The sequence below is a fragment of the Corvus kubaryi genome, unplaced genomic scaffold (assembly GCF_017639235.1).
Source record: "Corvus kubaryi isolate FWS band 111438036 unplaced genomic scaffold, C.kubaryi_AGA036_p1.0 113, whole genome shotgun sequence".
Taxonomy (NCBI): Eukaryota; Metazoa; Chordata; class Aves; order Passeriformes; family Corvidae; genus Corvus; species Corvus kubaryi.
This window is the reverse complement of record NW_024580652.1, coordinates 42989-52495: the sequence shown is the minus strand read 5'-3', so window position 1 is coordinate 52495 and position 9507 is coordinate 42989. Positions and strand designations below refer to the sequence as shown.

Genomic DNA, 9507 nt, shown 5'->3' with positions numbered 1-9507 from the left:
CACAAGCCAAACTTAGCCATTCCTTTTTTCACCAGAATGTTGCAGCCCTTTGTCGCACATTTGCTTCAAAGTGCCAGCAAGCGGAAGACATCATTGCTGCTTGCCCTGATTGTCAGTCATAATTTTGTGACAGACTCACCGGGAATTAACCCACATGGCCTACAAAGCCTCCAGGTATGGCAAACTGATGTCACTCACTATCCTGAATTTGGCCACCTCAAATATGTTCACTCATCTATTGACACTTTCTCAGGTGCATTGTTTGCATCATGTCACACAGGAGAAACTGCCAAAGATGTTTGCCGCCATTTTTTGGCAGCTTTTGCAGCTTTAGGGGTTCCCCAGCAGATTGGAACTGATAATGGTCCTGCTTACACTTCTCACTTACTTTCCTCCTTTTTCACATTATGGGGAATCATATTACAGGCATCCCTCAGTCCCCCACAGGACAAGCAATTATTGAATGTGCTCATTCAACACTTAAGCGTCTTTTAGCACAACAGAAGGCTGGGATGCACACCAATGGAAAGGCTACACAAGGCACTGTGTGTTTTTAATTTTTTAATTCGCTATGGTGATAGCAAGGTTCCCCCTATAATAAAACACTTTTCCACTTCTAAGGAAACATCATTAGACACAGGGCAGAAAGCACGAGTCCCTGTAAAAGACCCAGAAAGTGGGAAAATCATAGCTCCATTTCCCCTCATTACATGGGGAAGGGGTTATGCTTGTGTTTTCACAGATACTGGTCCTCGTTGGGTTCCAGCCTTCATTGAACAACCAGCTGATCAGAATACACAAAAGGATTAATGCCATTGAATCGGTGATATACAGATAAAGACTCTAGTGTGTGGGCACATCTATGGCTTGCTTGAACACTTGGAAATCTTTGTTGAACAATGGCCCACTACTGTGGTGAAATATTCTAGCAGTACTCTTGTTAAAAGGTAAAGCTTGATTTATGCTAACAAAAGCTTTTTTAGTATTAATGCTTTTTTCTGTTACTTTTGCTTCGCCTGTTAATCAGCCAAAAACAAATGTATGGATAACTTTAGCCAGTCTAACAGGGCAGGATACCTTATGCTTGGCTACAGCCTCTCCTGAGAATCCATTTTCTACTTGCCTTGTTGGTTTACCTCTAGATGAGGCCACATCCCTCTCAAACTCACATTCTTGATTCGGAAAATCATGCCGATGCTTGGGACCAACGGGTCCCATATCTCCCTCACGCAACTCTTGAACCCCAAGAAATAGAGCTTTTAGGGTCCGTAAAAATGGACCTTTGTGTTAAGTTTAACTATTCTGGGAGCAACCAATCTAAAGCATGGGATGTTTCTGTGACCCAGCCTATATTAAGAAATGCAAGCGCTTGCTGTAATTACACTACTAATATTTTCTCTCACTCTACTGATGCTCCATTATCACTACCAGCAGGAGTGTTTTTTATTTGTGGAGACAGAGCTTGGGCTGCTATTCCATCTCATATTAAGGGAGGCCCCTGTAGTTTGGGGCAACTGTTGCTGTTAACACGCAACACATCCATAATTTTGCAACATAGATTTCCGCAGAAAGAAAAACAGTATTCATGCGTTTGCCCGATTGTCATGATAACCTTGACTTTTGGTCACTACAGCGACATTGGGCAGCCTCCTTTTTTGCTCCAGGAGTAGCAGCCAGAAAAGCACTGGGATTGTTAAACAAGCTAGGGTGCGGGCTAGCTCCACCAACTAATGCTACTTCGCTTGTTTTAACAGGATTGTTAACCAATGTTGATTCAATTAGATATGCTACATTGCAGAATCGAGCTGCTATTGATTTCTTGCTCTTAGCACATGGACATGGATGCGAAGATTTTGATGGAATGTGCTGTATGAACCTTTCTGATCACTCCCAATCTATTCACGTGAGTATTAAAGCTTTACAAGATAGTGTAGCCAAATTAAAAGTAGAAGATAGAGCTGATTGGTTTAATAGCCTTTTTGGAACTGGGGGATCACTGGATGGATCAAAAATTTATTTAAGATGGGAATGTTTATATTACGGGTGCTGTTAATCATAGTGATATGCTTGCCTTGCTTGATTCAACGTATTCAGAGATTGACTAATAAATCAATAAAGCAAATAATGATCGTTGAACAGAGAGGGGGAATTAACAGGAACCAGAGAGCAACGAAAGCTGATAGTTGTGCAGACCTTCTAGCCTTGGTGCCGCAAAAGCCATGGGACAGATAAAAACTCAAGGCAAGAACAAGAAGCAGAGACAAAACAAAGCCCAAGGCAAGAACAAGAGGCAAACATGGAATGAACAAGATGCCATGACCTGAGCCTCTGGTGCAAAAGGATGATTAGCCAGGACACTGCTGTCACAAGAGGGAATCTGCAAGGACTTGATAGTGTTGCTATGGGAATGTAGCAGGGGGGTTTGAGCCTATGGATCTGCCCAGAAGTAGTAAACTATAAAATGCTGGTGATGTGTACAATAAACTGGCTTTGCTTGCTACACCCAGTAGAGTCCATGCCTCTTTAATCCCCGCACCTGAACGTGTATTAACACCTGGAACTTTTGCATGACAATGGAACTAAGGAGACCATTGTGACATTGTGGGGCCTCATCAAACCAAGGGTCCACTGTTGACACTGTGGAAACAAGGATACCCTTGTGACACTATGGAACCTTATCAAACAAGGAGACTATTGTTACACTACAGAGCCTCATGGAACCATGGAGACCATTATGACACTGTGGGGCCTCATAGAACCACGGGGCCATTGTGACACTGCGCAGCTTCATGGGATCAAGGAGCCATTGTCACTCTGTGAGGCCTTGTGTAACCAAGGGTACAATGTGATGCTACAGAACCAAAGAGTCCATGGTGATACTGTGGGGTGCCATGGAGCCAAGGGGTCGCTGTGACACTGCAGGACCTTGTGGAAGAAAAGGGCTATTGTTACAGTGCAGAGCCTCACGGAACAATGGAATCTATTGTGACACTATTAGGCCCTCTGGAACCAATGAGGCCATTGTGACACTGCACAGCCTCATGGAACCAAGAGGCCATTTTGGCACTGCAGGGCCTCCTGAAACTCAGGGTGCATTGTACCACTGCAAGGACTTGTGTAACCAAGGGACCATTGTGACACTGCAAAGCCTCATGAAACCATGGAGACCATTATGACACTTTGGAGCCTCAAATAATCAAAAGGGCCCTTGTGGCATGAAGGGGATCATAGTGACATTGTGGAGCTCCATGGAAACAAAGTGCCATTGTGACACTGCAGGGCCCAATGGAACCACGAAGTCATGAGACATTGCAGGGCCCCAAGCAATCAAGTGGCTTTTGTGACACTGCCAGGCCCCATGGAACCGGGGGGCCATTGTGACACTGCATAACCAAGGAGAAAATTGCTACACTGTGGGGCCTCACAGAACCAAAGGGCACTTGTGACACTGCGAGGCCCAATGGATCCAAGGATCTATTGTGACACTGCAGGGCATAATGGAGTCAAGGGTATTATTGTGACACTGCAAGGCCCCATGGAACCAAGGAAATTATTCTGACACTACGAGGCCTTGTGGAACCCAGGGATCATTGTTACTCTGTGGGGGCTCGTGGGACCAAAGGTCTATTGTGACACTGTGGAACAAAGGACATAATTGTGACACTGCTAGGCCTCATGGAAAAAAAAGGCCATTGTGACACTGAGGGGCCTTTTGTAATCAAGGGTCCATTGTGACACTGCAAAACCAAGGATACCATGGTGAATCTGCAGGGCCTCATGGAACCAAGGGGCCATTTTGACACTGCAGGACCCAACGGAAGCAAGGAAACGAGGAACGGGTCTGGCTGACTTGACCTCCCAGGGGCTGCGTGACAGGTCCAGCTGACCTTGGCATGCCTAGGGCTGCTTCTCATCTGCCCTTAATACACCAGGGCTGCATGCTTTCCTTCCTGTGGGAAAGAATCATCCTTCTTCTCCAGGCGCCCATGGCCAAAACTGGGATTCTACCTCCAAAATTCCATATATCCAAGGAGTGCTCCCAGAGAAAACCTATCATTACAGTCAAGTCTGACTGACCTTCTGGCTTCCTGAGGGCCAGCTTTCACCTGGCTTCCAAACACTGGGGCTCCATGCTTTCCTTTTTATGGAAAAGAACCTTCTTGGTTCTTTTTATGGAAAACTGCCTTCTTGTCCAGGCACCCATGGCTGAAACTGGGATTCCACCTCCTAAAATTAGGTATATCCAAGGATTACTCCCAGACAAACAGCATGCCAATACTGTGTCTTTAACTGCTGCTGTTATAAATTTTTCAGAACTTATAAGTCAAATACAGAAAGTGTCCCAATCATGGATGGTAGCCCTGGATGTGAAAGATACATTTTTCATGGAAGGGGCTTATCTTTTACAAGTGAGGTTTTCACTGGAATCCAACAAAGCAAAATTTGTGCTTGCCTGAAAGGGAGTGCCATACACCTTTAACAGACTCCCACAGGAGTAGTAACATTCTCCCAGGACTGCACTTTGCACTTGCCAAAATTTTACAGACAGTTTCACTCTCTCCAAATAATCTGACTGGAGGAGAGCCCCCTGAAACTGCAGGGGAAGCTGCAATAGTCATGTGGCAAGCACTTTGTGAAGTAGTAGAGATTCCACCTGAATTTCAAAACTTTTTTATTAATTAACACTGCCAGTTGCATTTTCAAACAAGCGTATTTCCTTACGTTTCTGTTTCAAAGGAATGCTGAATGAACTGCACCTGGATGGATGGATTAGGCTACACCAACCTTGAATGTATACAAGGAATACTGTCATTGGTTTTAGCTGTGATACTATTTTTGCTATGCATCCTTATCTGGAGATATAAATTTTGAGGATGGCAAGTCAACAGGTTGGATTTATGATATTATTCTATGCCCTGACAATGCAATTCCCCCCAACTCATAAGAAAGGTGCAGAATGACCATGCTCCCAAGCTTATGTTAAGTACACCACAAGTGTTGGGATTCCACCCAAAGGTAAGGACAATTTGAATCTTGTTGTTGTGGTTGTAAATAAAGCTGAATTATATCTCAATAATGAGTGGGAATGGGAGAAAATTGATGATGTAGGATCAAGATCACACATAACACCCATGACATTTCTGAAATACTGGCACTCCAGGCAATGCCCAGGGAAGGAATAAAAATAGGGTGCAGAGCAATCCATGGGTCTTCTCATGAAAAACCCACTGAAATTAAAATATACCATATCGATTTTACTAGACCAAGTAACAAGAAATCCTATTACCAGAAATCAGAATCAGATTGTTGGTACAATTTCACTTTTACACAACCTATGCTTCACATCTTGCTCACAGGGAAAATCGGGTGTAGAACCATAATTTGATTTTTTAATTGTAGAACCCAAATAGTGGGATTTGTGTACGACGGGGTGGCCATGGATAGAGGAGTATCTGCTTTTTGACATGCCTACACCTGGCCTAAATTTATCTACAGTGGCACTGCACAACAACATCACCTTCTACAAGCAGGAGTGGACCATCATACACGAGACTGAAAATCAACATCCCATCTCTAAACGGAATTAAAGGAGACATCATCTTGACAGGACGCCAAGTTCAAAATAACACCAAGTGCATGACAACAGTCTTACACATTGTTATAAACTATGTTGAAGGAAAAGGTGGTGTAAATTATGCCAAAGGGAAAAACAGCATATATACCTGCTCTTTTAAGCATGAGTGCTGGCACACTCATTTAGAATACTCCATCCAACACTTGTAATGTGTCTCTGGACAGACCCCAACTCTCGATCGATCTTGGGCCTTCAATTCTAAATTGTTGTTGAAGAAAACAAATTCTAAATTGTTGTTGAAGAAAACACTCAGCCTCCAACAACTCCACCTTCTATCAAACTGTCTCCTCACATCTATAACATTGGTCCTTAATAAAATATACAGGTCAACAGCAAGTGTTATTTAACCCAACATGGTCTCTCAGATGAGTTAAGCTGTTAATGCAGGATAATGTTTCCACAATCCAACCAGCTTGCTCACCATTCCTGAAAACTTCTTATGCGGGATGGTTGTGTACATGAGTTCTCACTTCATCCATGTGAACCAGGATGGATGTGACTGGCATCCTGGGAATGGGATTGGGAGTTCTAAATAGCGTAGAGTCTGAAGTAATAATAAACAAACTAGTCACAATTAACAATGACTTAAATAAATTGCAACACCCTCTATGATCTTCCCTTTTGGCTTTGGGAATTAATCAATGGCTTCTGACAGATATATTACCTGGGGAGAGGGAGAGAATTATGAAAAGGACCATTAGTTGATCATAGATGCACTTAGTGTAGTTAAACTAATATCTCTTTGGTGTTTAGTTGTATTCAAGCTCATCTGTGAATTCAATCAATGACAGCTGCAGTCATAGGGGAAGGAAAAGAAGGCACCTTACCCACTGAAATTCAAAAGCTAATTTGGGACAATGTGATTAAATTTGAAAGGAAATTCCAATCCTGGTAGTACCTAGTAAATTTTACCTATGACCCCATCAGCAGCACAGCCACAGCTTTCATGTTAACAATATGCAATGCTTTGGTGTATGAGATATACCCAATCATTGCATTAGGTTTAAATCATGATGGGACTGTACTCTATTCTCTGGAGCATAGATTATAGGCCTGAAAAGATGGAAATCAATGGCAAACTGTCAATATCAACGCATGCATTGTGCGGGAGCAACAAGGATTCATTTGCGAAAGTAACACTGTGGGAACCCAGAGTGCAGAGAATATTTCTCTGTTTTGAGGGGTTTCATCCCCCTGAACAACACTGTTTTTGACCTCTGCCCTTGGAAAAAACTGCCTACTCTTAGAAAAGAACTAGAAACTACACTAGTGTAAATTAGGTGATAGACTACTATGTAAGATTGTCACAGGGTGAAAAATTTAGAGGTTTTGGGCTTGTTAATGTAGTAAATAGATAAAAGCAAAAAACATCAAAATGGAGGATTGTTGTTGTTCTCCAGACCTTCTTCTTCTCCTACTCCATATTCTGCAGTAAAAATAGTTTGAGATGATTGGACAAAGAATTCCGCAATTCCTGGCTGTGTTACTAAATAATTGGTAGAAAAGTAAAAATAATGTACGCTTTTAGTAACCATTGGTTAATTTACCTTTAAAAAGGCTGTGTAAATATTGATAATTGGGCTCTCTCCTGCATTCCCTGCTTTGTGCTGTGTCTGGGTCATGCTAGTGGCTCTATTTCTCTGATAAGACTTAATAAACAACTATCAAGAAGCAGCGAAGACTGACAGTCCCGTTCGTCTCTGGAACTCCTGGCAAGGACTTTAAAAACTCTCCCATCAGGAGAGGTTTGATTACGGCACGATCAGTGTCAAACACCATCAAGGCCCAAGACATTTGTCTCAACACTGAGCAAAATGTTTGTCATTTTGAGATTCGTCCCAATGAAAACCTGGAAGCAGTACTTGTGTATACTGGTAAAGGATGCATTTGCATGAGAACCTCTTGCAATATTTTATTTGTAGATAACCCTATTGTAGATACAAGTAATCACTAATATTTGTACTTGTTTACAGGATGAGATTTTAGTTATCTAGCTCCCATTACATCCTATCAATTTTTGCAATCTAACTACACTCTGATTCAAGATTTACAGCCTACGCCAATTGTTATGAACCTCACACTGGTAAAGGAACTGTTATAACATGCAGACCTGAGACGCTTGCTGAAACAAGCTCAAGAGAATGGGCAGAAGACTTTGGCTACCGTCCATCATGACATGGAAGACATACATTGTGTGATGGTGAAGAAAGATGGAGAACACTGAAGGTGAAACACTCTTTTTGGATGGTCACCTACAGCTACTGGAATTTTCAGATGAATGCTTCACCCTGTTGGCATTTTATTGATAGCAACCCTTTTGCTTTTTGTTCTAATAATTGCATTGTATGTTAAAGTTTGGATGATTATGAAACAATTACTATGAATATTAATTAATAATTAATTAATTAATATGAAACTTACTGACTACCCTCACTAATACTAAACCACCCATGCACTACAACTGTACTAAACCAAAGCATGAAATATTCTCAAACTCTGTTTGGATATTGTGAAGTTCGAGTGACTATAGTCATGGGGTGGATTATGTGGGAAAATGACTGGAGACCCTGTAGACAGGTAACTGAAGACACAATCAGAGGAAACTGAGGAGTTATATTGGCATCTTAACGGGAGTTACAACCGTATGGAAATTATAGGGTAAAATCACAGCTGCTGCTCCCTGGATGGAATGTAGTTGGCAGGACTTGAAACCTATTCCAAAACGATTCCCCATCCACACACACCTGCTGAGGGGGATGGAATGGAGGGTGGGACAGAGCGGAGACACCAGGGCCAGCCTCTGTGGAAATCTTTGCAGGGACAGGAACTCAGTGGTGCTTTGCAGCTGGTAAACCACATTCCACCTGTCAGCCAGGTGAGATAGGGGAAGATGTCCTGCTGCAGAACCAGCAACTGTGGCAAAATCCCTCTCCTTATAAGAACTTGCTTCATTAAAGCCTAATATTAACACACCTCCATCCCAAAGGTACCTGCCCCCAAGGTTCAACTCCCCTGTCACTTGGGCACAAGCTCTGTGTTCTTTTTGACTGTATCTTTAAAAGCAAAGTGAGAGAATTTTACACCCATCAGTAACACAGGTGGATATTGACTTGAGTTACTCAAGCTCCACCTAAACACAAGGAAATTCTATAAAAGTAAGTTGAGGATGGGGTAAAAGTTGGGGAAGACTCCATCATAACTGCTGGGATCAGGCAAGAGGCTAAACTGGTCTTCTCCCCCATAGGCATACCTATTGGGTAAGAATTATACTCTGTGTGTTCTGAACATTTTCTTGGGGATTAAAGCTTGTAGTTACATTCCTTCAAATATATTTTTGCAATCAGACACTATCATCAACTACCTTCAAACCGGAACCTGTCACAATTTTATATTAATAAAGAGAGTTATTCCATTAACTGTCAGTGTGAATCCTTCCCGGGCACTGGCAGTTGCTGGCAGCAGGGAACACACTCCAATAAAGGGGAAGAGCTGCTGAGGGCTCTCCCTTGTGCTGTTGGTGTCTCCCTGACTCAGTCAAACACCACCTGATCCAGCAGGGTGGCTCAATGCAGAGTTCCCCTAATGGGATGGTGACAGACAAATTGGGCACAAGGGTCTCAGCTTTCCTGGGCACTGACTAAGGGAGTAAATCTCCCCACACTAAGGGTGGAGGAAGCCTCTCCTTTCCAAGTGACACTCACTGGGAGTAGCTCAGCAGAGGGAAAATTGTGAGCAAAGGAAGGGTAAATTCTGCATAATTGAAGTCTTGAGAGCAAAGTCCCTGCCTTGCAGATGTGTTGCAAGGGAGCCTAAATAAGTATCATCATCATCATCATCACCATCAGCTCTTTATTTATAAAAGGTGAAACACT

General features: G+C 42.7%; 1 long non-coding RNA gene across 1 annotated transcript; it reads right to left on the bottom strand.

The window, feature by feature from the left end:
- Positions 1-544: 544 nt before the first annotated feature.
- On the bottom strand, positions 545-6970 carry LOC121661381. The gene is made up of 2 exons (XR_006015028.1): positions 6057-6970; positions 545-5833 (listed from the first exon to the last, which is right to left on the bottom strand). It is a non-coding gene; the product is annotated as an uncharacterized LOC121661381 (long non-coding RNA).
- Positions 6971-9507: the final 2537 nt, after the last annotated feature.